Here is a 23,427-nt window from a genome sequence, read left to right as displayed (position 1 = left end):
CCAAAAAAAACCTTAGGGGTAAACCGAGATTTTCAGAGGTCATCTGGCTAAGTCTGGATCAAGTTTCAGGTACAGAGCAATTACTTTTTTCCCTAACAAAATCCCACTCTAACAGAACTTCCAAATTTCTACTCCAGAGGAGAAGAGGAAAAAGAGGAAAAAAAATTAAAATATCAGCACCACAGACAAGACTGAATTTATTAACCCTGGAAAGACAATTTTTCCCTTTTATTTTTTTCTCAGAAGCAGACGAATTAATCTCACTGAAACTTAAGAAGAATTTCAGCATGCACTAATTAGTTGTGATGGTAAAATTCAGCCCTGTAGCCAATATTTACAACGATTCAGGAAAATGAAACCAAGGATTTAATCTTACCAAACGGCTTTTAAACATACCTTCAACATTTTTCCACGGCTAGCTTGGTATACATCTAACAGAAACTTTGTCATCTCAGATACTATGATTAGCTGTCAGCATTCGTTTGCACATACACAAAAACATGTATATGTACAGATCTAAGGGGACAACAGAAGGCAAAGAAACAGTCACACATTCAATATATGTGATGTCAAGTGTCTGAAAAGCGAACTCTCTGTAATCTTCATCAAGTTAGTGGGAAGGGAAGTACTCCAGACAACGGACAGTATAGATAGGATGCTATTTTATGTATATTTAAGAAACCTATTGTAGCACTAACTATTTTTTAAACAAAGAAAACAAAGACAAATAAGTGTTCTGCATTCTGCCATAAAATCCTTTACCACATAAGCTTTTATTCATAAGAACTCAAAATTATCAAGAAGAATATCTTCAGACAAGAAGTTGCAGACAGATTACATTTTGTCCTTTCCAAGTCTGGTTCTTGTACTTTGTGCTTATACAGAAAACAGGAAATTCTCTTCATCTCCATTGTCTGACATGCATAAATATCTGGGCTCAGAGCCTTGTCACTGATACCGATGACGGCAGCAATTCATAACCAATTACGAAAAAAACAAAACCCCCAAGTGAATCTACTTTTAAATTAGGCCTGGATCGAGAATAGTTTGCTTTGTTTGAAGTGCAAAGTATCTACCCCCAACACAAGAAACAGCTCTCTTCATTCAGTGAAGTTAATCTATTTTGAGTCACCCTGAAAATCAAGGATACACTACTCAGTATTAATCATTCCCAAATTTTGCTAGACATACTTTGGAGTGAGTTCTTGCAGGAAAAGCAAGTAGCCATACATTTCTACTGTAATAGAATAGGGGCTAAAAGGATTGGAAACACAAACTGTACAACAGGCTGCTGACATATGGCTGCATAAAGGATGTGCAGAATTTGCAAGTAGATTATAATAAACACACTTTGGTCTTTCAATCTTTAGATAACATAAAACAACTTTCACATCTGATAATGTTATTGCTTAATTCCTTTTTGATTCAGCTTCTATTTTCCTAAAGCAGATCTTAACTGTAGCATAATCTAAAGACTTGCTCGTATTTAGGGCATTATTCTAATATTCATTTATTTCATTACAGGAAAACGTACATCACAGACACTTCTTTCCATTTTAGAAGAGAGAGACTTTCTTCCCTGTGAATAATTCACGGAAAGCCTACATCACTGCATCTGACTTCAAAAGAACAGAAACTGACTCTTTATGACAGGGATATATGAATTGGGTAAATGCCCGAGCCATTGCTCAAAGCATGCCTGTAGCAGTATCATTGCTTTTTTCTAGACAGGCAAACTAAGCTGAAGCAGTGACTTTTCTGTGTTCCTAGTTAAACTCAATGGAGTTAAAGTCAAAGTAAAAAGAAAAACTAATATTTGGATCCATTATGCATTCAAGGCACCTTTCTTTGTTAGTGGCTAAGTATAGATTTCAGTGCCATAGACTGTTGTCTTATAAAAGGTTTACAATAAACCAAGAACCTAACTTTTTTATAGGAATTCTGAAAGACTAAGAAAAGCAAATGCATGCAGTCATAAACATAATGTTTACTAATCTGCAGTAATTTACAGTTCTCTCTCCACTATCTTGAATCCCAAAGCGTGAGACACTGCAACCTGTATCACATAACCACATCTTTACATTGTAAAACACACCACTTAAGACAGCTCCTTTGAGCATGCGTTCATCTTCGCACCGAAGGCACATCTTTCAAAAGGGTCCCACACTGAATATCTGTGACAACTTCTGCAGTGTACTTCCATGTAATTTTTTGCTCCCTCCTCCAGCTTCCAACTTCTTACTCTGCTCCTTGGCAAAATGATGAATTTGTATTCTGTACAAAGTTCAGTGCACAAGCAGTAGCTTCCAAAACCTGTATGCCATTTACTACTGTATGATGTAAAAAGTCTTTTCACCCTGCCTAGGTGGTTTGACTGTTATCAACTTTCAGTTATATTACTAACTGTTTGGGCCAGTGAACTGTTTTCCTTTTTTATTTTTTTCTCTAATTTTTTTTTAAGTTGAGTCTTTTTATATTAAATACCAGTACACCTGACAAATGAGACTGAGTTTAAAAAAGGTAAATTGCTAACCTGTGATTTAAATAAATGTACAGAAAAGTGGTACATAAAGAAAAAAAGAATCCCATGTTCAATTAAAACCACAGAAACATTGTTTCAGTCAACAAAGTGATAAAATATTTTTATCTTCTCAGATCCTGGAACCTATTCCTTTTATTTGGTCTGAACACAGAAATTTGGTGACCATATCAACGTACTTTAAAAAACACTCTTTGGACAGATTTTGAAAAGAGACAAGCATATGTTTTTTTACATAGATGAAGAAACAAAAGGATTTCTTTTTTGTTTTGTTTTTGTTTTCTATCTGGTACCTTGTTCACCAAGTTGCTGTTTGAAACTGTAGTTCAATATGCTGACATTTTGTGATATTCCTAAGTCATATCAAACCTCTGAACTCTCCCGGAAAGCCTTATTTCAATCTACCTCAAAATGGATAGTTTTTTTTTTTTTAAGAAAGAAATTCTAAAAATTAATATAGGTAATCACTGAATAATACAACAACTATTTGCCCTAACCAAATACTGCCTTTAAAAAAACCCCCACATACTGTCATCTCCCAGTTATCAGTACTCATTTATCATTAACACATATCATTACTAGAATAAAAAAATATGTAGTTACGTTAAGTAGTATGTGTTATGGTGACTGTTAGAATTACCTAACTGAAACTGATATCACTTGCTACATTGCTAGCAACATACCGTTAACTTGAGTTACTACAGGATTTTGCTACATACTCATCAACTGAAGAGGTGTAAATATTCACATGTTCAATATTTTAAATTTTTATCAGCATAATAGAAGATAATAATGCATTTGAAATTAAAAGGACAGCAATCTTTTGTTTCAAAGATCAGTTTTGAAGAAGTAAAGGCTACATATAAAGGTGTTAAAAATACGTTAGGCTTAGATGACCAGAACAACCAGTACACCTAGGGCCAGAGAGAGTCAAGAAAACCCTGATTCACTTAAGCTACAAAAGCTTTGCTGGAGATGCAGAGGTCAAACGTTAAAAGCAGGAAACCCAAGTAATCTCATGCTACACTAATACTTACACTGAAACTGAAGTAATTTTGTTAATCCATTTGCTGAAAAGATGCTCATAGCTTTTTGTCACAGTATAACTAAATTTGTTATTCTATTCCAATCAAAAATATATAATTGTCATTTGAAGACATTTCTCTGCTTGTAAGGTATCACTTTCTAGACTACTTAAGCAAAATATTAATTCTATAAAGTAAGAATGCAAGGAAAAGATTGATACTCTTTCCCACCACTTGTTTCTCCACCATTCCCTCTCTCTCCATGCTACACAACTCTTAGGAAATAAAGGACAGTTAAGGAATGGAAGAAACAAAGATATTCTTTATCATAATGCACAAATTACCAAAATAACTAGAATTTCAACCAATTCACTGAAAAAAGGGAGAAACACACACATTTGTGCAGAGCTTTTGTTCTCTTGTCAGTGAAATGTGTGCAAGAGTTATCAGCACAAGTTTTCAGATAATGGTCATCAATCAAATTAAGCAAATCTCAGCAGGCACAGAAAACCAAGCAGTGCTGCTGCCTACTATCTGCTATTACCTCTTTCTACTACCATCTCCTGTTGTACCAGTATTACAGAAATTAATTACTTCAGCCTTACGGGCAGCCTCTCAAGCAACGACTATGAGTATTACAAATATGCTCTTACTCGCTGTCTTGGTCCCACTTGACTCCACACAGTTCTCCTTGCTTTTCTGAAGTAAACTACCAAACCACTGTGACTTGCCTGAATCAGAAACTGAACTCTCACATCCTGGACATCAGCTAGGGCACCAAACTGGGGTGGTTTTTTTCCTGGAAAATGGTGCTTCCCCCACAGACCACTAACACTGAAGATTCTCAACAGCTTAAAAATATTTTCAAATAAGGCTCCAGATCCATATGTGAGTTCCTGAAGGCACAACTGGCACAGAATAACACATGTACAGAAATTACTGCAGTAAGTGTGGAAGAGGAGATCATGGGAAGGATATGAAAATAAACAGCATAGCCAGTTCCACCTAATTATGTGCAATGCATCCCTAATTAAGAAATCTCAGTACTGAAAGTATTACAAAGAGGAAATCTCAGTCTTCATGTTCAATTTAAACTGGATAAAAGCCCCATTTACGAAAGGATTAAGATATAGATTTAGGGAAGGGCAGGAGGGAGATATATTTCACAACACTGCCAGTACAGAAAAACTGGAAACAGATAGACCTTATACATTGGTTTGAAGTGACCACACTGATTAACGACTAGTTGCACAATTAACCATCTAACTTAGAAGAGCACAGTATTATCAGTCATCTATTTCACTTACTGGATGCACATTTTAAAAGGAAAAATATGCTTGGTAACTTTCTGCTATACTTGATAAAATGACCTTAAAGTTTGTTTTTTTGAGTGAAATGGAAGAAAACATTACTGAATCATTTATATGGCCCATCAACCTGCCTTACCAGACTTTTCAGCCTCTTTTATTGTGTCAGTGCATGGAAATATGGCAGCTCCAACCAGAACTACTTTCTTTTCAGCACATGCCATTTTTCAGCAAGCTTTGAAGAAGACTCTCTCAAAGTCACACCCTCCTGAAGCTGTACCATTAGACATTCAGTCTCTGACATATCCACACTTTGCAGTTAGCTTAGGTTTTCTACAGATACTCCCAACTCAAAGACAACAGAATAATATAATAAATAATGAGTACAATTCTTCTCTAGGATGTATTATTTTCAAGTGTGTTAGCACGCACAATTAAAAGAGTAATTAATACGACTTACCTATTTCCTAAATTCAATGCATAGAGTGACCCCTACTGGTCTGCTAGGCACCCCAGCAAAGGTACCAACCGACAAAAACCATCACTCCAAGGAGGGTACCCGAGTTAACTTATATGGACAATCCTCAGATAAAGCGTATGCACACCTTATTCAAGCTACACAATGACTAATGCTAGTAAGTCAGTAGAGGGAAAAACCTGCCGTGCTTTCTATGGCCTTTTAAACATTATCTCTTCTTGTTATTATAAATAAACAAATAATCAAGTGAATGGCTTGTAAAGAATGCCTACCATATACTAGTGTGTACAGCTGAGAGCCATATTATTATGAAGAGTTTCAATTTTTTCAAAAGATTTTCTTAAAACACACTCAGGAGAAATGAACTTCAGTTTGCTAGAGATTTTAAATGAGAAAAATATATACTTTCTGTACTTTCCCTGTACATTCCCAATTAAACATAAATAGCAATTACAACAATAAGCCCCCATGAATCTGACTGTGCTTGCTACGCTTTTATTGTATACATAAAAAGCAAGGTCACAGAAGTATCTAATTATTTGACTAAATACTCTCTGCTGTAATACACAACTAAGTAATAAGCCAAGAAACCAATAGTGTGCTCTGTAATACACATACTTTATCAGCTAATACACTGGTTTATTAACTTAAACAATTAATGTTGCAGGACAATCAGTTCAAAATCTTAACACTAACATAAGTACACTCAGATTAATAGGAGGATGTCTGTTTATTTTAAGTACTGAATGTTCTCTTATTTTTTATAAATATATATATTAAATATACATACACACACGTCAAGTCTGTACTCAAATAGGCTCAACAACAACTAGAAAACAGCAAAGCTTATGCTAAGTGTGAATTCTAAATGCATTTCTTTGACCATTGGGCTTTTTAATAACACACATCATTACAACACAAAGGGTGTGTGACTGACCAAAGAATGCAAACATTTGCCTCTGACTTCATTTTGGGCAGGATTAATTCCAAGAATCTAGCAAGAGAAAGTAGTGCTAATTCGACTCCTGAAGGAAACCTTAGAAAGATTAAGCAATAGAAAAAGACATCCACTCTTCTCTCTGCTTCAAAATCCCTGTAAATTAAAAGGAATCTTCTATAGCGACTGCAAGTTTCCACTGTGTCTAAACCAAGTTAGTCCAGGGTTGCTCAATATGTGCTCATACTCAGAGTTTACAAAACGTATCCCTCATCCCAGCTTCTTAGGGGTAGCTGGAACATGGAAGCAGAACCTGGACCTTGGAGCTTTGCAGTAGGTCACCAGTAGGCTGGCCTGCACCCTGCCTCTTACTTCTGACCAGTAGTCAAAGTTGTTGAAGCTAACAATTACAGCCAAAAGTAATTTTTAAAATGCATTCAACCAGTTCTAACTTGGTACAACCAAATCCCTAGAGCCTTCAACAGGAGCTCAACATTTATAGAGCTTTTATTTTTGGGAGCCATATTTAAATATTTACAATGTTACACAAAGGAGAACAAAAGGAAAAAAAAAACCAACAGTGACATGCTATAAAACATTTAAGAAGTCTGTTACTCGGTTTTTTTTTTTAAAAAAACCTACATAGTGAACTTTGGTATTGTTTTCATTGAAATACTGAGTACTGCAACATCCACTGTAAACGTATAAATTTAGGTATTATTACATAAAAATAAACCCCCAAACCCAACAGAACACTGAAGTTAAAAGACAAGGACTCCAAAGTCAGGGTGTTTTAAGAAATAATGCTGTCCATATACAATTTAATCAAAACCTTTGAGCTTAATGCCTCAAGAGATAATTAAAAACTTATTTCTCAAGATCTTGGCATTACTCAGCAAGTAAGCATTCTAGCATTGTTGTGGTCAGTCTTGCTCATGTTTGATCCCAGGTCTTGTAAGTGCCATTTAAACACAGAACTGAACCAAACACCAAGCTGAGTGGTGCCGTTGACTCTCTTGAGGGAAGGCACACCATCCAGAGGGACCTGGACAGGCTTGAGGAGTGGGCCCATGTGAACCTCATGAGGTTCAACAAGGCCCACGTGCAAAGTCTTGCACCTGGGTTGGGGCAACCCCCAGTATCAATACAGGTTGTGGGATGAAAGGATTGACAGCTGCCCTGCGGAGAAGGACTTGGGGATACTGGTGGATTAAAAGCTGGACATGACCCCACAATGTGCTCTAGCAGCTCAGAAAGCCAGCTGTATCCTGGGCCTGGGCTGCATCAAAAGAAGCATGGTCAGCAGGTGAGAGGAGGCAGTTCTTCCCCTCTACTCTGCTCTCATAAGACCCCACCTGATGTACTGCATCCAGCTCTGGGGCCCCCAGTGCAAGAAAGACACAAACTTGTTGGAGCAGGTCTAGAGGAGTGCCATAAAAATTATCAGAGGGCTGGAACACCTGTTCTGTGAGGAACAGGTGAGTTAGGTTGTTCAGCCTTGAGAACAAGAGGCTCCAGGAAGACCTTCTTGTGCCATTTCAATATACAAAGGGGGCCTATAAGAAGGAAGGAGAGATACTTTACCAGGGCCTGTAGTGACAGAACAAGGGGCAACAGTTTTAAACTAAAAGGGGAGATGTCGATTGGACATAAGAAAGAATCTTTTTATGATGAGGCTGATGAAACACTGGCACAGGTCGTCCACGGAACTTGTGGATGTCCCATCACTAAAAGTGCTAAAGGTCAGGTTAGCCCTAATCATCAATCTGATCTAGTGAGATGTCCCTGCTCATGGCAAGGGGTTGGACTAGATGATTTTTGAAAGTCCCTTCCAACCCAACCCAAACTGTTCTATGATTCTATAAAAGGGGACTTTTCACAGTTCCAAGATGTCTACACCAACAGAAGGGCCCTAATAATTTATATTAGAAACCCCAATTCCCTCTCTGTGGTAGCATAAAGTTACGCAATGCCAAAGCTATGGCCAAGCCATCTTCAGTACCAGACATACTACTACATCAGTAGGCTGCTCTGATAAAACTACAGCTTTTCATCTGTATTAGTGCCAAAGCCCTGCTCTCTGTACAGCAGTGCAAAGACACGCTGTGACTGCATGGGTGTAAGAGCCTATCTGGCTGTCTTGGAGATTTCCACACTCAGCTCCTTCTCAGATTATGCTCTCGTGGCACCTTTTCTCTTCTGCCCCCCAGCAGCAGCCAGCAGTCTGTGCACACACTGAGCTCAGCTTAAAACCACCCATGAGGACGCTAGTCGGTAACCAAAGTTATATCTTCCGTCTCCAGTGCTTGGGTGATCCAGCACTGAGGTCTCCAAAAGGCTGACCGTCAATGTATGTCAGCCATCAGACAGGTTACCTGGCGACTAACTTGCGTTCCCTGGGGAATGATAAATTAGTCTCCAATGCTTTTCTGCAAGTCTGCTAACAACTTGTTTATGGAATCATGTTTTACATAAGAACTGTTGTAAAACAGGAGGTAAAAATAGGTGTGTAACTGGAGACTGCGTAAATGGTGACTCACGTCGCCAACCTATCACTAACTCACCCTGCTGCCTCGAAAAATATAGAAATTGTCTGCCTGCGCAATAGAAATTTTCCCCTGTAATCATACTTCTTGTTAGTGACCATAACTCTTGCATACAAAGGATTTTAAAATCAGTTAGCATCAAACATCTTGCTAATGTGAAGGACAGCAGTGAAACAGCATTCAGGCACATCACCATGCTGCTGTACACCCAGTATCTTGCACTAAGCCTTTCACTTTAACTTACTGCCCTTGCAGAAGTTGCAGAAGATTCTTTGATCACTTCCTTGGTCTTAAGGGCAAAAAACTCCATCTAAACATGAACAATGAATGAATCACATACCTCAAGAATTAAGTGAAATCAAACATATTTATGGATGTCTGCCTAAGAAGAGCATGAGAGGACTACAGCAGCAGGTGGCAGAGCACTATTGTATGCCTTGCTCTGTCTGCAGCTTCTGGTGAAGTACACAGTCTGCAACACAATGGAGCACATCAGTGGCCAACAGGAAGCCCATGGGAACAGGCACACAAGAACTTTACTGAGATTTACCACATAATGCTTCCTGCATCAGGTCAGGGACAAGGTCTGCACTACCAGCGAACATGCAAGAAACATCTGGAAAAGGAGATGACAGTAACCTTTGAGCACTGAAGCACACACTGACAAGCAGCAGCTCATCCCACAAAGTTAAAAATATATGTTTGACTAATTCATCAGCCAAAAGCAAGATTAGGTGATACCTACAGTAAGTTCTGCAGATAAAGGTATGTAAGATAAACCTGGCAACAACGGTTGCCCTACCAATCTCCCTAAAATTCTCTTTCAAGAAATAAAATTCTTGGATCAGATTCTAAAAATATCTGGGAATAAGTGGCACAAACTGCTTGGCCTTTTTTCTATTATCTCTGTCATTATTAAATATCAAGAGCCTTCTAACTTTCTAAACTTGTACAGTCCACCTTCATGCCTCTTCAGATAAGACAGGATTGAGGTGGAACACATCTATGCTCTTCAGGTGTTAACTCTGCGAATGGCTCTTACATGGCTTTCCCCTCCTACAAAAAATGTCTGTCTCAAAGCAGCACAGGGACAGGAGTCCTGATCAGACCTAGAGCTCTGATCAGGACTCCTGTCCCTGTGCTGCTTTCTGCTTCACAGCTAAAGCCACCAATTTACCCACCTATTAATAAGCTACCCGCCTAGCAATTTAAACATTTAGAAAGCTTTCATTTTATTGCAAATATTCACACAGGAAGAGGTGTGCTGAGGTAAGAATGACACTAAGTTTTGTAGTTTCTTGACTAGCTTACAGAGGGAGAAGTTTTCCCTAATGTTCTGTACCTCCCTTCATTGCTATGTACATTTACAGTTATGGAAACAGATACAGATGGTCCAATTCTGAAGTATTAAACGCAATACATACTGAACAAATGCTTTACTGAATATTAGCAATTTAAAAAAGGGAAAAATAAATATGTTATGTGACAAGTCCACTGCAAGCACTGTCATCACCCCGAGATTTACAGTTGGGAGCCAAAAAAGACAGATTACTTCCTAAGAAGATCTTGCAAAAGGCTCTCTTGAGCAAACTTAAATAAAAAATGTTTCTTCTGCATGCAGAGACAGAGATGGAGAAGCTCACAATTGTTTCAGCAACTGTTCCACTATGAGATGCCCCTACAGTTCCCAGGAGAGGAGAACAGAGGTACTTGGGGTGAACACTCAAAGAGTTTTAGAAAGCCACAGAATCTATAATTGCTTAGAGGTTAGGGAATGGATATAGGTAAAATTTTTGAAATAATGCAAAGGATGATTGCCAGGTACCAAGGGAGGCTCACAAAAAGAAGCTTGAGGAAGGCTTTGCTGGGAGATGGCCAGCCAGGCTTCAGAACATCCACACAATTTGCTTACATATGTTTTTTGCATATTATCTCCCAGCACTGAAAGACCTCAGGTCTACTGTGTCTCTGTATTTCTCAGAGTTACTTGGCTCACGCTGCTGCCTCCAGGCAGGACCAATTATACTTCTTACTCTTGACAGAAACATCTAAGTCTCATACTTAGTTTCCGTACCCTACTCCTGAAGGGTGTTCTGGTGCTGCAGTATCTGTATTATTCAGCACCATTTCATAATTAGTCTTTCTTACTTCTGGTAGATAGGAGAGTAAATTGCACAGCATAGGACCAAAGCATCTCCAATCCACAGGCTGACTGCCTTCTGTTTTTTCAACAGTCTTTTATGTTTCTGAGGACTGTTATGAAGTTCCTGCTCAGTGTTTTCTTTTTGATCTAAACAGCCCTTGGTGTATTTCACTCTTCACGCCTATCAGAGATCCAGAAAGCAGTGTAACACATCATATTTCCTCTTATATTGCCTTCTCCTGTGGAAGCTCATTCCTATACATTCACATATTTCTTAGAATGCAGTACCTAAAACTGGACATGGTATTCCATGTTTAGTACACACTCCTCATCACTGACCTTTTTTTTATATTGATCTTTTAAAACCCCAACATGCATTTGCCTTTTCTGCAACAGCATGACACCAGTGACATGGCCATCTTGCAATGCATGATAAGCCCCAGATCCTTTCAGGAATATCTGTTACCTAATCTGTTGGATCTTACTCCATGCTACTGATTATTTTTTATATATACAGCACTTGGCACCAGTTCGTATTGAATTAGCACTCCAACGCCTTGGTGTTGATGGCAAATTTAAATAAGGACATTCTTACTCTATCATCCAGGACATTAAAACATCAGCTCACACAGGACTTCAAACAGACCCCTCTGCAATACAACCCCATAAATCCATCCATTGATGATATAGGCACATGCTACTGTGTACTTGCACCCACGTAGGTGCATGCATGTCAACATTCTGCTCCTATTCGAAGTACCGACTACAGTACTTTGTTAGTTTTGACATTTGCTTAGTGGTAATTGATTTAGATTGCCTTCAGTACAAACAAAACTTGTGTTAACAGCACGCTCACTGGATTTAGCTGACTTGTACTTTCCACAACCAGCTACATTTTTTTAGCTAGGAAATATGGCACAGCTGTTTTACTGATGCACAAATAACAAACATAAGTAAGCACATCACGAAAATCTGTATTTCTTTAAGAAGTCACCCTACAAAAAAAATCCACCAAGAGATAAAAGCAAAACATACTTTCAAAAGTTGGTCTATGTCAAGCTTAAAAAGAAGCTTTTTTTATTTCTTTCTCTGTGCAATACTGAAAAGTGACCCAGAATTTCTCTGAGGAACTGTATAACACAACAGTATTTTTCTGAATATATTTAGAACAGAAAAGGAAAAAATGCAGGCTCATTGTAAAATTTTGCTTAGCTATGCAAAACTGCTAAGCAAATGTGGAGGCTACAGTGGGAAAGTAAGTGGCAGACTTGCACAGAGTTGCTAGCGGGGTGCTCAGAGTTACACAGATGTCAGAAATTCCCTAGGTAAAACTAAAGAGAAATAGTTCGTGCTCAAGCATTTTTATAAATTCCTGAGAGATACCATAAATATTAATAAGAACATATTTTAAAAGTCTGTTAAATATTAAGGCATGTGCATGTATGCTATATGAATGTAAAACAATTGAATAAAAATCTGCTCTTCCCACAGGATTCACTAAAATTTTTCTCTTGTCCGCTCTCCTTATTAACCCAAACATGTTCAACATAAGAAGATTCAATGATCTGCCAGGTTTTAAGAACAGATTACTGACATGATTTTGAATGTTTCTTAGATGAAATCACTAGCATTAACACCTTCACATTAATTGATCGGTGTCAGCAGAATTCTGGAGAGCTATGCTGCAGGCTCCAACACCGAAGTAGTAATCAATTAAGGAAGTCAGCTGAAAAAAATGATGAAAAAAAAGATCAGACTTGTCAATGTCAAAATAATCTCATCTCAGTGGTGTTGAAGGAAGAGTAAAAAAATGCCACATACCTACTTCATAAAGCAAAACGCTAAGATTTAGTAATAGTCAAGTAACTATTGCAATTCAAATCTGTGAAGGAAGTCTCCAGGAATCTATATTCTAGACCATATTTGTATGATTTTATACAAGATACACTTCCATATAAACTCTCCAAGTTTTGGGGATTTTTTGTATTTAAGAACATACTTGCTAAAACATCCAGTGATTTTATTTAGAGTACTAAAGCTCCATACAATTAATACACAGTTAAACACCAAGAAAAAAATATATACGGTTTTGTCCCCAGAAATTAATTAACACTTTTACACATCTTACACACTTTTCTTTTTGAATAGGTAGAAATAAAGCCACTGATTTTTGGCTGCATGTTCGATCTGTAAACAATTCTTAAGTGCAAATAACACTGCTTTGTTCAGCTAAGTTCTTGAACCTGCTGAGTTAGCAAGGATGTCCACAGCAGGGTGTTGAGAAGGGGAGCATTAAATACCACTCAAAATAGGGTTCTTATTTCTCCATACTCTTTGGCTATCACCATCATGAGGGCCTCTGCCATGCTACATGCCATAGAAAGCTACCTGACACAATCTGTAGTGCATTCTTTACCTTCCACAAGCAAACCATCAGAATCTATTAAAATTACTTTACGCCGATAGCACTAGAGACATGACAAATCACAGGCCAAGAGTCAGATACCAAAGAATGTGTCTCAGGGCGTTGGGGCCAGGCCCATTTGCAAGCAAATGATATTGTGTGAAGCTGGCATGCTCAGTGCATGACAAACTGATGCAATTTCAGTACTGTCGGAGAAGCTGGGTGAGATTTCTCTGATGCTGGCTACGGTTAGTGTACAGAATTGTGCAGAGTTCCCAGATTTGAATCACTTGGGGCCTGAGAGGGCTTCACTTGACAAGCCACAAATAATTACACTACACTCTTTCTATTGTACTCTATTATTTTGCCTCTTATCTCTAGGCTTTGAACACTCATGAACAAGCAAGGTCGCTTCTATTTTGACCGTGATGCAACAAAACATTGTTCTTTTGTGATATGATAAATAAAACACAGCTCTGCAGACTAAACATTTTTATCAGGTCCATTTCCACTTTTATAAGCAACAACAACTTTGCGAGCTTGTTAGAAGAGTAGAGGTTGGAAATAACCATGCAGGCAAGTTCATGAGCTTTTCACTTAAGAGTGTGATACAGCTATCTCGTTATTGTAAAAACTCATTTGAGAAATGGGGCATTAAGTTCTCAGCCTGTAACAGATAACAGTTGTATCTGTGATTACTTTAAGCAGGTTTTTACCCCCTTTCAAATCAACAATTTTTGACAATTTAGTTGGTGAGTAGCAAAAAATAGCTTTGAATGTGCAGCATGTTGCCAATTCTTTCCCAGACACCAACTACACTTCAAACCTAAAGTAAATGCATTTTCTGTATCAGTTCACAAAATGTATTATTTAAAAGACCTAGGCTGTTCAGAAAGTTAATTTAGGAGAAAAAAAAAAAAAGAACAAAAGGAAAAGAAAAAAAAAAGAAAAAAAGTGGCTTTCATGTTTTAAGGAATGAACTTCTGGTCATCTTTTCTTAGTTTACCAAACAATTTCTTCTTTCCTGAGAAATTCCTGTGTTTCTCCCATGGTCTAGGCAAAAATCAGGCTTTTAATTTAGATTTCCATACTACAAACCAGATGGTACCAGTTTTTTTCAGCCTTAAAACTATGTTTAGAGATTTTCTAAAGCTGCAATTAAATACAAACAATCTAGTAGTAGTAAAGGAAAAATTCAAACATGAAGACTAAATGCATGTACAGAAAAAATTATTCTACCAAGAACCTTAAAACTATTTCTGAGTCCCATTAATGTATTCTCCTTACATTTACTTTCCCGATATATTATAGTAGCAAGCAGGCACCAAAAAGGTAGAGAAAATATCAAAAGAACTTCTTAGCTGCAGGAGCTGAACTTAAAAAGTATATTCTCCTACTTTCTCTCTAATTCAGGCCAACATAAAGATTGTCTGAGAGAAGACAATTACTATCTTCAATAACACTCCTAACAAATTTTTACCAAGTTTTTTAAAACACATCTAAAAATATTTTTTCCCTCTTCCCAACTGGTACTAAGAATTCATGGCAAACTTGGAAGTCTGACATCAATACATTTCTGCCAAGGGAAGGAAAAACTTAAACCACCCACAGGAACAGATTTTGATATCGAGGACAAATATGGAAAGGAAACTAAAAAAAAACCCCACATACTCAGCCATGCCTCAAAATCTGCTTGAGCTTTGTAATCTGTGTCAAACAGGAAGTTTTAAATCATGCAAAGGAAATACTGCGAAGATTGCACTCCCACCAACCACACATCCACATTCTGAGCACTCAGCAAAAGGAAAGGTCTCTGACATTTCCTGTTCAATACCAAAAATAGATGTTATCAAAATTTTGACTTTTTATGCTCCCTCACTACAACGTAACACACAGAAGCTAGGTCTTTTGCTTTAAAAGGAAGAATGGATCTTTAATTAAAACCTAGCTTTTAAATGTTCTTTAACTTGCTTTTAAGAATGGAGTGATTTGAAGTTTCATGTAGCATATATCATCATGATACATAATCTTTTGTGGAATTCCAAAGAAATCAGAAAAACAATAGGCTAATGTATTTTTTGATTCTATGATGGCATAGCATTCCATTCTAATTTGGTTTGCATTTTTTTCCTGAGTATCACTTTCTTCACATCCCTCAAGCAAAGTAAGTATTTTTATAACATTCCCTGACACTATTACAAATCCGTTAGTCCATTAATTTATGATTAAACTGGAGACACATTCCTCATGTTTCCACCTCTCAAAAAAACAAGGAAGTTAGATTGCAATTACCATCACAGCTTGACTGCAAGGAAGATGCATAACCAGGAAGGCCTATTCCTGGAAACAGCCTGACTACTAGGTAAAGAGCAAAGAAAAGAATCTATATGCAAAGAAAGAGTCTCCTGTGTAAGACCAGAAGTAAAGGCAGTTAGCTGAAGTACATATGGTCACTTTTCATAAAAGCACTTCGTTGTAATCAATACAAACTTGCTGCTGAACAATTGATTGTTTCACCACATAATCAAGATTCTTTGTTTGTCCTTATGTAAAAGATGATAGGAGAGCTATGGATTTCATTATTTTCCAATTTGGAGGTACTGCAGCACATGAATACCTTCATGCCCTGGCATAAAAAGAGAATCCATTTTTAAAAAGTAAATCAATTACAGGAGAGACAAGGAATATAAAAAATAAAATAATGAAGATGGGTAATTCTTATCTCACAGTTTTCAATGCAGACTAGTGGAGAACAGTCTTTCACAGAAGTTTTATACCGTTTTCACTATATTAAAGAATTAAGTAGTCAAACAATAATAATACAGTTTTGAATTGACATTACTTTTCACAGCACCTCACCAGACAAACAATTTCTATCAAATGTAGGCAGCCCCATTCAAGAGTGATTTTTGAAACTCTTGTGCACCATATACACAACTCAACAACTGTCAACCAGAGCCCCTGGTCTTAACTGGGATCCACAAACACTGTGATGTACAAATGATTAATATACTACATGCAAGATGCAGTCGAGGTTCGGCTGTCATTTCTTCTAAATTACTTACTGTAACTAACACTGGTGGCAGCTCCAACACCAAAAAGCATGTATGTTTTTAGAACTGAAGGTTGTTTTGAACAGGAGGTGGAGCTCTCACTGCACCGACAGATGAGGAATGAGACGAAACATATTTTGTTTAGAACCTAGAATGGAGGTGGTGCTCCTTTCTCATGGTATGCTCTTTCTGTCCCATCTTACTTTGATGCCTAAAACTATCTAAGCATTAGTGTTACAACCCAAACATTTTTATTTTTTACAGAAACTCAACAACCACACAGTATTTATGTATTTATTGGATTATGAAATGTGAATTGTTTATAACATGATATATAGGTTGAACTAGTAAGGAGAAGGGGGGGGGGGAAGACTGTTCCCAGAAAGAGAGTACACTTCTTCTTTCGCTTCCCAACAAAAATACAATGCCACTTTCAAAGGGAATGATGTCACTTCTGCTTTGTCATCAAAATCCCCTCCCAGAATGCTCTACAAAATGCTATTTAAGCCTTCCCCAAGCCACAGAAAGTTCAGACTTACAGAACACTGGAAAGAAAAAGTTGATACAAGTGCTCACGTAATTCTTGTAAACAGGAGAAATAATGGTTGCTTACAATAAGAGTATTCAAAATGTGCTAGCTGGAAAGCCTCCATTAGCACGCTTCCACGGTGCATACTTAATGTTAAGTACTTCCACTGTATCCAAACCTAGTGCTGAAATTCTACCACACAAGCCTGTCTTCTCAATGTTCTCCTCACTGCCAGGGTGCCAGGAAGACCCTTCTCCACCTTGTCAGGGCTGGAGTCAACACTGAGTAAACTTTGCCCTCAGTGGCCTATTGAGTACAAAACACAATTAGGTCACTAAGCTGCAGTATAAAGTCCCATTGATTTCTTTCCTATTTCTTGTGAATCCAAAGATAATCATTACAAGAACCTCTAAGACTTACACATATTCAGTCTCCATACAAACAACCATTTAAATTCCTCAATATAAAAAAATTCACGAAAGAACATAAAAAAAGAGAGCGAACTAAGGCCAAGAAAATGTGTTCATGTACAGTAGCAGCACAGACAACATTCTTCACAAAGATTGCAAAAATTAAAATCTATAAGTAGGTGGATATCTGATGGTATTTTCCAACAGAAAATTTTGGATTGTAATTGGCTGAAGAATTGTCATTTGAAGTTTCCAGTTATTCTAAAAATAAATGCATATTATTAAAAAGACAGCTTTCTAAACCTGCTCTTGCCATACTAACTTAATTAATTTAACAACCTAGTCACTGCTGTAGATGAAAAACATCTTCAGGACTTACAAGTCACCTAATACAAAAATGGTATCATATACTGAAATTCCAAGATAAATTCATAAATGCCATGACAATGATGACTAATTATCAATTAAACCTGGAATGAATTACATCAGGCATTAAAAACTTCAAAGACCAATTAAAATGTGTATTACAGTAATAAAAAAAGGGAGAGATCTATTACATCTTCCCTCATGTTGTGTTTCAAAGCCTGGAGTGTTCTCACTCCTGGGAAGTAAAGAATGTGCATACGCTTAGCATTATCTCTGTTGACAAGATTTTACAAGTATCACGACTTGATGCTATACAGACAGAAAACACCAGCAGGAGCTGTTAAGCATGAATCCTCTGATGAACTAATTCTATTGGTAGCATTGTATTACTAACAAAGTTTTACCATGTTACCTCTCAAAGATTCAATGGAATTCAAATATATCTTTACTGTGATGCATGACTGAATGCTCTGCTACCCCCTATCTTTCTGAAAATGTAACTTCCTCTTCAAAACCACAAATCAGTAGATCTTGGGAGAGAATTGGGTAATAGATGTTTTGCAGTTACGGTTTACTGACAGAATGTGTCAACTTTTGGTCTTTCAGATGGTACATTTATATGGGCAATCATGCTGCTGCTTCTTTATCCTACTGCTGACATCCCCTCAGGCATACAGCAGAAGTGATTTCTTGCTGAAAGAAATCTTAGACGGCCCTTTCCATGAGGATTTCATGACTCTGAATCGGGGGGGTTGAGCAATTGCACAATTAGAGATCACCAGAGCTGTATGTCTCGGTCTAATCTGTCTACACCTTGAAGCAGATTAAACCCACAAAAAAGGCAGCAGCTTAACTGATTATGCATACATTCAGTCATGTTTTTCACTTTAGTTTTACCTTTTTCAAGTTTCTGCCTTAACTGCCTTCATGTGCACTGCAAAATTCACTATGTCATACTTTATACTCTTTAAGTCCCCACTGCATATCAAGTGGTCAGTTACAGTAAAGAAAGTCGAAATACATAAGCTATGCCAAACTGTAAGTCCCTGTAGTTTTATACTACTATAAACAAGAGTATAGCCTAGTAATTAAACTGCTTCTTCTACAGAAGTCAGGTCTATGGACTTTTATTTTAGGATCTTACACGTCATATCTTACTTCCGCAACATTTGCAACTCCAGGAGCAATTTGGGAAGTAGTATTGGAAGTGCTAATTAAAAACACAGTAAGCACATATGTCAGTCAAGTATGCCCTCTGCTCTACAACACATTTAAATGTATGTCACCTTGACCTGCAATATACCACTGTATAATATTTTTGGTCAATATAAATCAAATGTACACTAATTTATTCAGTAAGTTTCCTAGCATCCGAATCAACATTAGAAATCTAACTAGTATTTATTATTCTGTTATTGACAAAGGGAGCATATTTAAATGATAACAAGAACACATGGGTGTCATTTTGAAGTTGAATTGTTCCCTAGGGACACCCTTAGTAAGCGTCTACATTTAAAGGTCATTCACTGCCAAATTATGAACAACTGTTGCATTTATTAACACAGGCTCAATAGTTTGGAAGCTAGTATCATCAATTTAAACTGACAATGAAATCTAATTGTCCACAAGGAAAACAGACATTTTCCTTATCCTGTGTTTCATCATTTTATCTATACCCCAAAAAGAACTGGAACAAGAGCAAGTTTACTCTGTTCTTTTGGTGGTTTTTTTTGTTTTTTTGTTTTTTTGTTTTTTTTGAGGGGGGTATAGTGGGGAAAAAAAGGCTTTCAAGGTTTTATGTCAGAGGAATAGTGCTTTAGTAAAGCTGAGCTCCTGAAAAAGACTGAAAGGAGCATGTTTCCCATTTACTTTGTTGACAGGGCCCTACCTCAAGTGTTGCATAATAGACTTTTCCCTCATTTTTCTTTCTAATCTTTTCTTTTCCTAACCCAATCTTTCACCGGTCAAGACCCCACCCTTTCTATTTTTTAATTTCTCTGTAGTTTTCCCTTTAAAACTAGGGAGAAGTTTCCAGTTTCTCTGGCTTCTACCCTCTCCCTAGAACTGCATTCTGTTTCTACAGCTAACCAGTGGTCGATGGGTCTCTGCGCATTCCGCTTTCCCAGTGCTGTCTAGCTGTATCAAGGAGAAAAAGAAAATCATCTGAAACAATAGGTTTCAGGGAAAGCAAGCTGAAAACAAACCAGTAAGTTGGTAATGAGCTTCCTTAAAGGACAAACACTTCTTTTATGTCTTCCCACACACCGAGAATACACAGTGCCAGGCTAAATCCAAGAGGAACTGGATTCTGTTCTGCGAAAGATAGGGAACCAGAAACCCAGAAAGGTCAGGAAAGTGTGTTTTGGAAGCCATGCAGACGAAGGAGTCATCTTCCAGTCTCTCATTTCATGCAGGAAGTCACCACTGTCACTGTTCCTAACAAAGAAACTATGACTATCATCACCATATTTCTCAACCACTCCTGCCCTGTAATGAGCAGGGACATCTTTCACTAGGTCAGGTTGCTCAGAGCCCCATCCAACCTGACCTTGAATGCTTCCAGGGATGAGGCTCTACAACATTACTGGGCAACCTGTTTTAGTGTTTCACCACCCTCACTGTAAAAAATTTTTTCCTTATAAGTACTCTGAATCGAAACTCTTTTAGTTTAAAACCATTGTCCCTTGCCCTATTGCTACAGGCCCTACTAAAAAGTCTGTCCCCACCTTTCTTACAAGCCCCCTTTAAGTACTGAAATGTCATGATAAGGTCTCCCTGGAGCCTTCTCCACGCTGAACAACCCCAATTCTCTCAGCCTTTCCTTTTAGGAGAGGTATTCCAGCCCTCTGATCATTTTAGTGGCCCTCCTCTGGACGTGCTCCAACAGGTCTACATCCTTCTTGCACTGGGGGCCCCAGAGCTGGATGCAGTACATCAGAGTATGAGAGCAGAGTAGAGGGGGAGAACTGCCTCGCCCTACTGCTGACCATGCTTCTTTTGATGCAGCTCAGACCCAAATACAGTTGCCTTTCTGGGTTGCTAGAACACATTGCCAGGTCATGTTCAGCTTTTCATCCACCAGTACCCCCAGGTCCTTCTCCGCAGGGCAGCTCTCAATCCCACAGCATGTAGTGATACCAGGGATTGTCCCAACCCAGGTGCATGACCTTGCATGTGGGCCTTGTTGAACCTCATGAGGTTCACATGGGCACACTTCTCAAGCCTGTCTGTCCAGGTCCCTCTGGATGGCATGCCTTCCCTCAGGTATGTCAACTGCACCACTCAGCTTGGTGTTGTCTGCAAACTTGCTGGGGGTGCACTTGATCCCGCTGTATGTCATTGATGAAGATATCAAGCAACACTGGTCCTAGCATGGACCCCTGAGGGACACCACTCAGCTCAATGTCCAAATGCAAACCAGTGATATTGACTACTACCCTCTGGTTGCGACCATCCAACCAATTCTTCACCCACCAGTCCACCCATCAAATCCATCTCTCTCCAATTTAGACAGAAAGACCTCATGGGAGACCGTGTCAAAGGCCTTACAGAAGTCCAGATAGATGACATCTGTAGCTCTTCCCTTGCCCACTGATTTAGTCACTCCATCACAGAAGGCCACTATGCTGGACAGGCAAGACTTGCTCTTGCTGAAGCCATGCTGGCTGTCTCAAATCATCTCCAGCTTCTAGGAGGATCTGTTCCATGATCTTCCCAGGCATATAGGTGAGGTTGACAAGACAGTAGCTCCCAGGGTCTTCCTTTCTACCCTGTTTAAAAAAAGGGTGCAGTGTTTCCCTTTTTCCAGTCACCAAGGTCTTTATCTGATTACTGTGACTTTTCAAATACCACGGAGAGTGGCTTGGCAACTACATCAACCAATTCCCTTATGACTTTGGGATGCATCTCATCTGGTCCCACAGACTTAGGTATATTCAAGTTCCTCAGGTGGTCACAAACCTGATCTTCTCTTACAGTGAGAGTGACTTTGCTCCCCAAGTCCCTGTCTTGTAGTACATCCACTCAGGATGTGTAGGAAGACAGGTTGCCAGTGAAGACTGAAGCAAAAATGTTAAGTACCTCAGCCTTCTCCCTGCCCATTCTTATGACTTTAGCAGTCATGTTCATCGGGCTGGGGGTACATTTTCTTTGACCTTTATCACCATACTGTTTTAAATGTTAATACTATACATAAGCCTGATGATGCAAAATAACTAGAACTGAATTACATATATAATTTCATAGAAAAAAAACATACTTCACTCAGATATACTGCACTAGTCCAGGACTGCAGCCATCCCCTTTAATTTGAAGGTTACATTTCAAAGAGATTCAATACTTCACAGTGTCACTTCCTCCACTTATCTCAACTTTTCTAATTCATCAGATTCAGGTAGCACAGAACGGGTGAAACATCCACTTAATCACAAAGACTTCAACACCCTGCAATCCCCATATTTTATAGCATTATCTACCAAACCCACAGCTTCGGACTGTTAACCCCCACATAATGATGTTCAAAAGAATGAGAGCTGATGTGGTCTGGACACAGAAACATTCACAAGCTCCAACCGTCCAAGTGAAATCACCTTTTTGCTCAATGCAAAATATTTCCTATGTTACTGTTTTTTCTTGGGTAAATACCTCTGCCTATACAACATTTTCCTAGCTAGTACAGAGTAATGGTAAGCTCTCATTAACCTCAGTTTTGCTGGAGGGAGGGCTTATAGCATACTCATTTGCAGCGGCCATGAATTTCTGTGCTTGAAACAATACTTATGCAAATTATTTAGCAATGTAACAAATTGACAGTTACGCTAGAATAAGCCTTGCTCATGCATATTCCATAAGCTCTTTAAAACATAAAGGAAATACACACTATTATTATCAGAACAGACTTCCATATCCTCTCTCACAAGCATGCCTGCTGACCCAGAGGAACTTTAGCTATGCCTTCTAGTACAATTTCATGGTCAGGGAAATCCTTGAACTGACTCATAGTGTAAAGCCTAGTAATTTTTGTATGGGAAACTCCCCTCACCTGATTGAAGAGGAAAAGTAATCATGAGGAACAACAATCAAACTATACTGAGCTACAGTAAGTTTCAGATCCATGAGTTTGACTCATTACCAGTGACCTGAGAGAAACACTGTTGTAATAATCAAACATCTTCACTTTCAAGATCATTTGCTTAAAAGACTTCTAGAGAGACAGTTTCATTTCTGATTGCATTGAAGCTTATACAGTTTAACAAAACATCCTCTAGATAGCAGGACTCAGTGACAGAATTACTATTGAAGAAATAACACACTAAAACAGATTCTAAAAACATATAGCTATGAAAAATCCTATTTGTGTGATATGCACATCTTAGAAATCACTCGTGTCACATCACCTAACCTGCTCAACTGAGACATGCTGGGGTCAGTCTGTGCTATTGTAACCACACTCAACTGGAATGTTTTAAAGCCAGTTTCATTCCCCAAAATCATGCAGACATGTTGTAGGGAACCACCTGCACTTAAGTTCAACTGAGAGGCAGAAATATTAATGCAGTTACACTGCCACATTAACGCATCTGAAGTGGCAAGGCTTCTAAATGCTTGCCAGCACTGAGGACCAATGAATACACAGCATTAGCATCAGGTAGACGCACTTGCTTCACGTAACCATGCCTATACGGATTAAT

The 23,427-nt window shown here is 38.3% G+C and overlaps 1 protein-coding gene across 1 annotated transcript in view; it reads right to left on the bottom strand.

Annotated features, from left to right (window-relative positions):
• Nucleotides 1-23,427, bottom strand: part of SNX24 (sorting nexin 24) — a 92,288-nt gene that overhangs the window by 67,743 nt on the left and 1,118 nt on the right. The window lies entirely within an intron of this gene.

The sequence above is a fragment of the Falco naumanni genome, chromosome Z, assembly GCF_017639655.2.
Source record: "Falco naumanni isolate bFalNau1 chromosome Z, bFalNau1.pat, whole genome shotgun sequence".
Lineage (NCBI taxonomy): Eukaryota > Metazoa > Chordata > Aves > Falconiformes > Falconidae > Falco > Falco naumanni.
This window is presented reverse-complemented; position numbering and strand designations above follow the sequence as displayed.